We start from the raw sequence: 9,264 nt of genomic DNA on the forward strand, positions 1-9,264 counted from the left end.
ACACAGTGTACTTCTCATGACCAGCTACCTCATTTAGTATCTCATCCTGAAATGGGAGGGGAAAGTGATCTCTTTTTGTTGCCTTATTGAGTGGACGGTAATCCACACACACCCTCCACTTTCCGTTTTTCTTAGGAGTGACAACAACAGGAGAGACCCACTCTGAATTCTCCACTGGATAAATGAAACCTGCTGCTAGAAGCTTTCTTACCTCCTTGAGTAGAGCCTGCTCCTTTATAACTCCTAGCCTTCGTAGCTTCTGAGCTTTAGGTGTGGCCTCAGGCTTTAACTCAATCTTGTGTTGAACAACATCTACCCCACGCACGTCGGTGTAGTCTTTAGCGAAAAGCCTAGGAAACTTCCTTAGCACACATTTGAACTCCTCTCTTTCATCCTTTGTAAGTGTTGTTGATAGCATACCTTCCAGCATCCCTTCATCTTGAACACCTTCGTTCTCTTGAGGACCTACCTCCTCCAAGCCTTGACAAGAGGTCTCTTGGTTGCTTGGCTTAAACCTTACCCCCATGACTTCGATGGAAGACTCCTCTTCAGTAATGCTGCTGCTACTTTCTTCTTTTGAAGTGATATCGGTCCAACCTTCTTCCGTCTCACTTTGAGATGATTCTTCATGGAGCTCCTCTTGGCGTTGCTCCTTCATGTCAAAGACAACCTTCTTATGATTGTCATTCCTGCAAATTAATTTCCCACTCTCCCAATCCTGCAAAGCTCGCATTTTCATTAGCCATGGTCTTCCTAGGATAAATGGATAACCACTTCCCTTGGTCGACATAACATAAAAATCCACTGCCTTCTTAATGCCAAAGGCCTCCACAAAAACGTTTTTACAAATTCCTACGCACCTAGCCTTGCTATTGTTTGCCATTTTCACTTTGATTTCAGGTGTCTCATGGATGTGCATGCCTAGTCTTTGCATGAGTCCCTCTGTCATGATGCAAATTTGTGCACCCCCATCCACTAGACCTTTCCTAACCAATCTTCCTTTGATGTAACAGTCTAGCACCGGTGTAATGTCCTCATTCATTTCAGCTTGTGCAATTTTTACAACAGGCACACTCTCTTTTACCTTTCTCCTAGTGCTAACTGCCCTTGTTAAATCCCTCCTAACGTGTGGACATAATGCAAGAAATTGAGGCCATGAAATATCAGGACCCTTACCTCTCATGTCTTCCAACAAGTTGTACGGAGCCATACCAAGTCCAAGAGGGAAGTCTTGGAGGTTGATACGACGTCGAGTCCTCTTGGTTTCCTTGGTTTCCTTTGCCTTCTTGCCTTGTCCATGGTCACTCTATGATGTGACTCCTTCTTTCTCTTTACCTTTTCGTCGGCCACGCTTAATGCCATTGGCTTCCATGTCAACCTCATTTGAATTTGTCACCTCTACCACATGCACATTTGGATCTGGCAAAGGTGGAACTCCTTCTACCCCTTGTGGAGGTGGTCTTGGTCCATTTGGCCTTTGTAGAAGCCTTGGTTGTTGACCAGCTCCTTCTCCTGCATTCATCACTGGGTAATTCAAGTTAGGTCTCCCTGGCTCTCCACGGGGCCAAGGACAATTATACATCCCATGTCCAGACTCTCCGCAATTCCAACATTGCAAGACTCTCCTAGGTCGTGGGTCTCGCTCTTCAGACTTCTTTGCTTGTCCCTTTGGACCTACGGCTTGTGCAAGGTGAATTGACAGGCTGCTTAAGGATTCATTTAACTTCTCAATCACTTCAACCGTTACCTCAGGAGGCTCCTTAGATGTTGATGCTTGTGACTTACCTTTGGGTCTAAGACCTTCTATTGGAACCTCCCCCCTTAAGCACTTGAGTTTCCTATATTTCTCAGCAGCCCTAGTTTCAGCTGCATCAAAGGTAGCAGGTGCACCCGCCTCAACTTTTACCTTAAGGTCAGGAAAGAGTTCGGCTATGAACCTCTCCTTCTTTAGAAATTATGCACCATCACCAGGGTTAGCAACATTTCGTATCCATAGAGCCCAAAGACGTAGGAACTCTTGCTTGTACAAGTAGTAGTCATCTAAGTCTTTTTGCTTATGAGAAACAATGTCTTGCCATAATTTCTGAGTGTTTTGGGGATCAAAGAAGTATTTCTTGAAACGATTCAAAACTTCCGTGTAATTCCCTTTAAATTCCTCAGGCAAAGAGTCAAACCAAGTGCTAGCATCTTTCCTAAGGACCACCTCAAACATTTCTACACGTTCTTGATCAGTTACTATCCTCTTGATACGGCAAGACATCTTGAAATTCGCTAGAAATAATTCTGCATCCTCTCCAGGCTCTCCAAAGAAAAGAGGATATCCAGACATTTGGCGTTGGCTCTCCATTGAATTAATTTCAAAGTGACGCGTTTTTGTTTTTTCTTTCTTTAAAAGATTTACACAATAATATTTTCTAAATTGCAATCTATTCTACAACAAAATAAAAATATTCACATCAAATGACCTATGATAATCAATAAGAGGTAGAATGACAGGGTTTGGTGATGCGAGAATTTCTCCTACTCTTTGGGCACCAAACATGAATACCATACGTTGTTGAAAATGGATTTTTCTACTAATTGCAATGTTTATTCTAATGGGTGGAGTGAAATGGAAGGGGAAAACCTCTATTCCTGGGCCATTATCCATGGTCTATGCATGACCTAATACTCAAAACAAAACAAAAATATAGACGTCCAAACTAAGGTCGTACCTAATCAGAGGCAATATAAAAGGGTTTACTGAAGCGTTTATCTCGGCCAACCTAAGAGGACCTAAAATCCTACGAATTACTCGTTGAAATTGCAACTTAGTACTAACAATTATGTGTACCTTTTGCCTTGCAATGGGAATGAAAGGATCATACAAATTCTCGTGATTCATGCAACCTACTTGACTATGCTAAAGGTTGAACCTACACAAAAAGATACACAAGCCTTTCCTCAGTGGGGGCACCAAAATTGAGGCGGTCCGGGGCGGGCAACAAGAGAGGCGACCTCTAAACACCCCTCAAGGCTCCCGTGCTGCTCAATTGGGGCTGGGGCAACCACAAGCACAACACAACAACAAACCCACAGCCAAACCCAAACAAGATAGGGGCACCACCTAGTTATGGTATGCGAACTAGGACGCAAGAGAGATTTTGGCACAACCAAGAAGATGCACCACACAACACACACAAGCAACCTCACACCAAGACACACATGAAATGGACCAGAGAGATCTAGAGCAAAGGGAAGAGAGAGAGGGAAGGATCTTGCGTAATACCTTATTTGTGACTTGCAAATGGAGATGGTTCGTTATGATGCTATCGTAGAACTTGTACAAAACTCACTCAATGCTTAGTGATTGCTAATCATTGTCAAAACACACACACACTGTCTTAGGGTGTGGGAGACCTCTCACCACAATACCCTCTTACAATGGACACAAAACTGGCAATGAAAAACACATGCACTAAAACACTTTCTAAAATCAAGATCAACCGATAAAACTCAAAATACACAAGTCACCTTGAATTCACCAAACCGTATTGCCCAAATGGAGGGACGAAGATTTAAACGTCGAATCACGCCTTTGATGCACCAAACCTCAATTTATTGATGATGAAGGAGCATGTACAATAGTGGTTTTGAGATTTGTGGAACTCACGCTCTCTCACTTGCAATGTGTAGCTTGAAGGCTTCTCTCACACCAAGAGTGAAGCTCACAAGTGGTTGCTACACCTAAGTCTCTCCTCACGCATAGAGTGTTGGGGTGCTATGTGAGATGTTGGAGATTGTTTTACAAGAAGGAGAGGGGCCTATTTATAGGTTGGAGACCCCTCATTAAGATTATTGGAAATCCTAATTTACAAGCTAACAAATCAAGATTATGATTTTTTTGAATATCAAAACATTGCGGGCCTTCTTTGTCTGCTTGAGTCATGGGTGTGGGCTCAAAAGAGACCATTATTGATGGTAGATAAGGTGAAAGTAAGTTTTAAGGAAGGGGGGAGAGAGAGAGAGAGAGAGAGAGAGAGAGAGAGAGAGAGAGAGAGAGAGAGTTACTATACATGTCTTGAGGTGAGGTGTCTTTTATGGTTAGGTCAATGCTATTTTGTGTTAGTATGTTAGTCGTTAGTAATCACTAGAAAGTTAATGTTACATTTACAATGGGTAGAGTGAGTTGATTTGATGAAGGAAGAGGGGTGAATTAAAAGAGAATCATTGAGATGGTGAAGCTTTGAAGAAGCTTGAACTCACCCTTGTGTAGATTGTGGAAAAAATGACCGTTGGTCTTCTTCTTCTTCTTCGCTTCTTTACGCCGCCGCCACGGTTGACCACCACGATGAAAAGATGATTTGTTGATGAAAAATCCTCAATTTTCAGAAGTTATCATGGTTAAGATGCTGAATTTTAGATATTTTAGGAGAGGTAAATGAAATTGTAACATAGAAGCAATAGAGAGAGACATGGAGAGGGTGTATGTATGTAGAGGTTCATAAAAGAACTATAGGGATGAGAGAGAAGGGTAATGGTGAAGAGGGTGGGAGAAGCCATGGAAATTGCAGGTTTGAGTGAGGGAAGGAGAGGGAGGGATGTGTAAGAGTGAGTAGGTGTGTGGAAGGGTGAGAGAAGACTAAGGGTTACTTGTGAGAAAAGTGGGCAAACTGGGGTCCACTCAAAAAATCATAGCTCACCGCTGGTAGCTCCAAAAATCATGAAAAAATTTGAGGTGATTATTCAGAGTGTGGGATACATTTTCTCTTTTGACCACCGCTCCAAATTCGGAGTGGAGATAGGTGCCAAAATTCTCACCAAAAAGCCTGTTTTTTATGCCTGCAAAAGTCTTTTAGTGGCCCCCTCCTTTGTTGAATTTGTACAATGCATCCAAGAGTGAGCCCCTCCTTTGTCATATTATAATACAAAGCATTCAAGTTGCCCTTGACCCATGCATGGAGGAGGATTATTGGTGAAATAAGAAATATATACATGGTGGGACTAGTGTATGGACTATTCATGGACTTTAGCTCAATGAGCACATGGTGTTAGAATAATGAGTAAAAATAATAATAAAAATATGGAGGAGTTATGGATATGGAAAGATATTGGAATCATATGATATGATCCCTCCTTGAATTATTTTGGGTGAAAGAGGAAAAGGTATGCAAGTAAATAATATAATAAAAGTAACCAATGAGTAGAAATCAATTTTTTGTTTTCACGAGGGTGAGGGTGAAAATGTGGGAGTGATTTGTATAAAGGAAAAATATGAGGTTAGAGTATGTACATATTGGCAAAAAATATAATTATGGTGTAAGAGGATGAAAGAAGGTGTACATAGGTTTAATAAAACACACACCTAAGTAGAAATATTTAAATAAAATACCAAAATAATTATAAAAAATCCCTATATTTAGGCCCTATATACAATGAAATATTTACACACAAAGAGGCCATAATATACTTTTATTTTTTATTTTTTTTATTTTTTTTGGCTCACCTAGCCCAGTGACTAGCTAGCTGAGGGTTTTTTAAGAAAATATAGGAAAAGCCCCCTAACTCACACACGCCTATTTGCAGTGAAATGGTAGGGATAGCCATAGTGTTTGGGTGATTTTGGTAGGGTGAGATAGCTTACTATGGCAATTATGGAGAGCCGAAAAACGGCTATCAATGCATTGGGGGCCGGTTCCGTACTAATCTGGTTGGCTCGGTCGAAGTGCTACCTGAGAATTTTTTAGCTTTATCCAGGTTTTGGAATGCAATGATTGCGGGAAGTGCCCAACACAGATGCCATAAGAAGCTTCGGGCTATTTTGACCGGGTGCGAAGGGAGTGCTCTCAGGCCAAAGCAATCACTTATGCTTGCATCTTGAAGGCATAATTTCACTAAGAAGCTGATAAGGGCATTGCAATTTTCAATAGTATTGTTAGTCAAGGATTCTAGAGAGAATACTGCTTGGCAATGCCATAGTGGATATGTATGCCAAATGGGATGCCCTTTAAGGATCACCCACTCAAGCTAAAGCAAAGGCCGCCCAAGGACTCAAGGGATGCCGCCCGTTTCAATTAACGGTTTTTTTTTAAACCTAATGTGAAGACAAGGGAAAATGGCGAGCAGGATGATGGCAACACCGCATCCAGCTGCTTCCTTGCTCGAGCAGGTCGTATGCCCTTGCCGTAGAGACGAAATATTCTTAGGGGCTCCTCGCGCTCATTTTCAACATTGGTCTTGATGGATTCCGCGCTGCTCAAATCTGGCCCTGCCACGTCACCAAGGGGGAGACCCATTAGCGACGTCGCTAATGGGTGTCTAGCTTTTTTTAGCAAGTGAAAAATCATGCAAGTATAAAGCAAAGGGGGGGCTGTACTTGAAGAAGGTCGTATGGTTTTTGTTTTTTTGCCTCATCATCTCTTGGAACTCTCTCTCTCTCTGGGAGAAGAGGCAAGAGCTCTTAAGCTCTCACTAAAAGCTCCTAATCTCATTATCCTACTCTTAACCTCATATGCCATCCAAACCCTATTCGAATCCTCAAGCTTAAGCTCATAAGCTCTCATTGAAAAGCTCTTAAGCCCTCTTAAGCCAAACCCTTTTGGGATTAACTTAAGCCTAAGCTAGGATTACTAATCTTCTCAAGCTAAGCCAAATCTTTGATCACAATGAGCCAAACTCAAGCCGTGATGAAAGGAGCTCCTAACTCAAAGGCTAATCAAAGATATTCAAAATACTCTCGAGCTCTAATCCTCAATCATAAGCCAAGCTTGATCTCTTATCTCGCTTAAGCCCAAGCTCTGATTCTGAACCTCATAAGCCATTTTCATAAACCAAGCCTAAGCTCTCATAAGCGGAGCTTATCTTATTATCCTACTGAGCCATAAAATGAGCAAAGCATTAGTCCCAAAGCTTTAAGTCATATTAAACTCTATGCTAAGAGTCATAGTTATTAGGCTTACGCTCAAGCTGGAAAAGTTGAGAATATCTATGTCTAACGCTCATGCTGGATGAGATGAGCATAAGAGTCAAAGTCTATTAACTAACAATCGGTGGAGTGTCATAGAGTCCAAAACTCACGCACACTGCAAAGTAAGATGAGAGCACATATCCTCGTCAACAAAAACCATTCTTAAAGGGGTGCCAACTTGCGAAGCCATGTCATATGCTTTTATAGCTACACCATCTTTCTGAAGCACTACAAGAGGTTGTGTGCTCTTGTGACGCTGTTAGCGACGGAAATACACTGGGTTTTTATAACCCCCGGCGTCGCTAAAACCGTCGCTAAGAGCGTCGCTACGAGAGCGTCGCTATAGGCGTCGCTATAAGCGTTGCTATATAGCGACGCTCATAGCGACGCGCATAGCGACGGTTATAGCGACGTTTACACAGAAGACTATAGCGACGCTCATAGCAACGCTACAGAGCCATAAATAGCGACGCTTATAGCGACGCCCAAGAGAATTTTTTTTTGGTGGCAGGGCATTGAATGCCCTGCCACCCATCAACCATATTGTACTTGATTCACTTTTTAAAAAAAGTGCAAGGGTAGATAATAGACCCAAAATAGTCACCCACAAGACGCATTGTTTGCAAAATTGACAATTGTACACATCATAGGCAAAATGAATCGATTGGCAAATGTAATAATGACAATTGTACAATATCATAGGCATAAAGAATTGATTGGCAAAAGGAACTGCGGTGACAAATGTAATAATATACATGGTTCAAAAAGACGTATAAAATCCGTCTCATGATACATAAGCTATGAGAAACCCTAAACTAATGCTATCTAGCTACGGCTAAACTGACGTCGTCTAGTCAGACGTCTCATCGCGTCCAAGTGGCGTATCTGTCGGATTCTGCAAAAAAAGACAATAAGACAGCTTTCAGTAAGTATAAACATATAACGACATTTATAAAACAATACAAAAAGTAAAAAAGAGTAAACCCTAATACTAACCATGCCGCCGCGAGAACTGAGAATGTCCATCAGGGCGTTTAAGCCCTTCCTGCCTGTGTACTCGCGCTCGTACGATGTGGGATCACGTCCTGTCATCGACCACTGTCAAAACATACAAAGATTTCATTATGTTAGAATTAAAAAACTCATAAACCCTAAACTATCGAACATAAAGAGCAATGTGAAAACACTTACAAAATCGGCCTCAAATGATGCCCATCCACCGCTCCCCAAGTGGTGCGAGCTCCCTGTCTCTACTCGCGCTCTGGCTGCATCCTTTTGTTGCTTCCACTTGTCGGGATTCTCGCGCGCTGCTTTCTTCGCATTCTTCCAATCTTCTTTGGCCAGCTTATCTGGCCTGTTTCACCCATTCTTGATTGCTTTTTGCACTTCGGAACGCTTGTGTTTGTAGTATTTGCGCATTCGAATCTTCATCAGGTCTTCATTGAAGCGCTGATCCCGTGTTGGAACGGGAAACTCATCATGAAGTATGCTGATGACTCTGTTTTTTAAATCACTTGGTACTTCACTCCATTTGTTTACTATGTAGTGTCTAAACAGCTGAGAGCAAAGACCACGCATGCGCGAGATCACCTTCTTGCCGTCATCATCCATGATGATGCCGCCGCTGATGTCGACGGAGTAAGGCAAGCCCTCTGGCCGGTGACGCGTGAACCTGGGTGTCCCCGCAGGGGTCTCTAGCAGCGTGTCGATGGGGGTACGGACATCAGGTGTCTCCACCGGCGTCTGGGCCCCGAAGCGAGGAGTGTCGAGTGGGGTGGCTCCTGGCGGAGTAGGTAGAGGTGTGTAGCTTCTAGGAACAGTCAGCCGTGCAAAACCTGGCGTAGATGGCAATGCTGTGGCTGGTGTGGGGGTGGGCAAAGAAGGGGAGGGTAAAGAGCCTCGTCGAACACGAGGCGGTGTGGAGGCATCGGTGGCGGAATCCCCACAACAACCGCCACCGCCACCACTAGAGCGCCGGTGTCTAGACGAGTGTGAAGCTCGTCTCGTCGACGCCGAAGCTTCGGAGCGCGCCAAATGCTTCGAAAGAGAGGGAGATGCGGATGGAGTAGGAACGCACGATGATGCGCCAGAGCGATGACGCTCCACGTACCACTGTCTCTGCTGCGGTGACAAAGAAGAAAGAAAATCCTCATCATCCATACCTGCATTAAACACACGAATATTTAAACTTAATATTGAATGAATAGAGTAGACAATGACGCAAAGACCATTAAATACAATGACGTAATGACGCAATGAATTGAGTGATAGAAGAGGCAAGTCGAAAACTCAGAATTTTCAATCAAAAGATGTGAGCG

This window comes from Adiantum capillus-veneris, chromosome 28 (assembly GCF_014529385.1).
Source record: "Adiantum capillus-veneris isolate H3 chromosome 28, ASM1452938v2, whole genome shotgun sequence".
NCBI classification, from domain to species: domain Eukaryota; kingdom Viridiplantae; phylum Streptophyta; class Polypodiopsida; order Polypodiales; family Pteridaceae; genus Adiantum; species Adiantum capillus-veneris.